Raw genomic sequence first — 2,500 nt, 5'->3', positions numbered from 1 at the left:
CCAGTAAAGGTTGTGGATAAAAGTAACCGGCTTTGGAGAATTGCCTGAATCCTTCCGGCGCTGTGAAAAAAAAAGACCAAAAAAAAGACCTGGTCGTCAACGCCTGCTCCTGTCCATGCCAAACGGCGTTTTCCTCTCAACTTTGGCATGCTCGCTGAGGAAAAGGCAGGTAAAGGTTGTGGATAAAAAGTAAACGCGCTGTGGAGAATTGCCCAAATCGTTCAGGCGCCGTGAAAAAAAGAAAGACGTAGTCGTCAACGTCTGGTCCCGTCAATGGCGAAGGGCGTTTTCTCTCAACTTTGGCATGCTCGCTGAGGAAAAGGCAGGTAAAGGTTGTGGATAAAAGTCCGAAGAACCTCGCTACAATTGCCAAAATCTTTCCGCTGCCATTCAAAAATGGACTACTCCTCCACACCTCCTCCCGTCCATGCCAAACGGCGTTTTCTCTCAACTTTGGCATGCTCGGAGAGAAAAAAAGGCAGGTAAAGGTTGTGGATAAAAAAGTAAAAAATTGCCAAAATACTTTCTGGGCCCTCAAAAAAAGGCCTACTCCTCAACGCCTGCTCCCGTCCATGCCGAACCGCGTTTTCTATCAACTTTGGCATGCTCGGAGAGAGAAAAAAGGAAAAAAAGAAAAAAAAGGTCCAGTAAAGGTTGTGGATAAAAGTAACCGGCTTTGGAGAATTGCCTGAATCCTTCCGGCGCTGTGAAAAAAAAAGACCAAAAAAAAGACCTGGTCGTCAACGCCTGCTCCTGTCCATGCCAAACGGCGTTTTCCTCTCAACTTTGGCATGCTCGCTGAGGAAAAGGCAGGTAAAGGTTGTGGATAAAAAGTAAACGCGCTGTGGAGAATTGCCCAAATCGTTCAGGCGCCGTGAAAAAAAGAAAGACGTAGTCGTCAACGTCTGGTCCCGTCAATGGCGAAGGGCGTTTTCTCTCAACTTTGGCATGCTCGCTGAGGAAAAGGCAGGTAAAGGTTGTGGATAAAAGTCCGAAGAACCTCGCTACAATTGCCAAAATCTTTCCGCTGCCATTCAAAAATGGACTACTCCTCCACACCTCCTCCCGTCCATGCCAAACGGCGTTTTCTCTCAACTTTGGCATGCTCGGAGAGAAAAAAAGGCAGGTAAAGGTTGTGGATAAAAAAGTAAAAAATTGCCAAAATACTTTCTGGGCCCTCAAAAAAAGGCCTACTCCTCAACGCCTGCTCCCGTCCATGCCGAACCGCGTTTTCTATCAACTTTGGCATGCTCGGAGAGAGAAAAAAGGAAAAAAAGAAAAAAAAGGTCCAGTAAAGGTTGTGGATAAAAGTAACCGGCTTTGGAGAATTGCCTGAATCCTTCCGGCGCTGTGAAAAAAAAAGACCAAAAAAAAGACCTGGTCGTCAACGCCTGCTCCTGTCCATGCCAAACGGCGTTTTCCTCTCAACTTTGGCATGCTCGCTGAGGAAAAGGCAGGTAAAGGTTGTGGATAAAAAGTAAACGCGCTGTGGAGAATTGCCCAAATCGTTCAGGCGCCGTGAAAAAAAGAAAGACGTAGTCGTCAACGTCTGGTCCCGTCAATGGCGAAGGGCGTTTTCTCTCAACTTTGGCATGCTCGCTGAGGAAAAGGCAGGTAAAGGTTGTGGATAAAAGTCCGAAGAACCTCGCTACAATTGCCAAAATCTTTCCGCTGCCATTCAAAAATGGACTACTCCTCCACACCTCCTCCCGTCCATGCCAAACGGCGTTTTCTCTCAACTTTGGCATGCTCGGAGAGAAAAAAAGGCAGGTAAAGGTTGTGGATAAAAAAGTAAAAAATTGCCAAAATACTTTCTGGGCCCTCAAAAAAAGGCCTACTCCTCAACGCCTGCTCCCGTCCATGCCGAACCGCGTTTTCTATCAACTTTGGCATGCTCGGAGAGAGAAAAAAGGAAAAAAAGAAAAAAAAGGTCCAGTAAAGGTTGTGGATAAAAGTAACCGGCTTTGGAGAATTGCCTGAATCCTTCCGGCGCTGTGAAAAAAAAAGACCAAAAAAAAGACCTGGTCGTCAACGCCTGCTCCTGTCCATGCCAAACGGCGTTTTCCTCTCAACTTTGGCATGCTCGCTGAGGAAAAGGCAGGTAAAGGTTGTGGATAAAAAGTAAACGCGCTGTGGAGAATTGCCCAAATCGTTCAGGCGCCGTGAAAAAAAGAAAGACGTAGTCGTCAACGTCTGGTCCCGTCAATGGCGAAGGGCGTTTTCTCTCAACTTTGGCATGCTCGCTGAGGAAAAGGCAGGTAAAGGTTGTGGATAAAAGTCCGAAGAACCTCGCTACAATTGCCAAAATCTTTCCGCTGCCATTCAAAAATGGACTACTCCTCCACACCTCCTCCCGTCCATGCCAAACGGCGTTTTCTCTCAACTTTGGCATGCTCGGAGAGAAAAAAAGGCAGGTAAAGGTTGTGGATAAAAAAGTAAAAAATTGCCAAAATACTTTCTGGGCCCTCAAAAAAAGGCCTACTCCTCAACGCCTGCTCCC

This window comes from Babylonia areolata, unplaced genomic scaffold, assembly GCF_041734735.1.
Source record: "Babylonia areolata isolate BAREFJ2019XMU unplaced genomic scaffold, ASM4173473v1 tig00009778, whole genome shotgun sequence".
NCBI classification, from domain to species: Eukaryota; Metazoa; Mollusca; class Gastropoda; order Neogastropoda; family Buccinidae; genus Babylonia; species Babylonia areolata.
The sequence above is the reverse complement of the archived record's forward strand: the minus strand, read 5'-3'. Positions refer to the sequence as shown.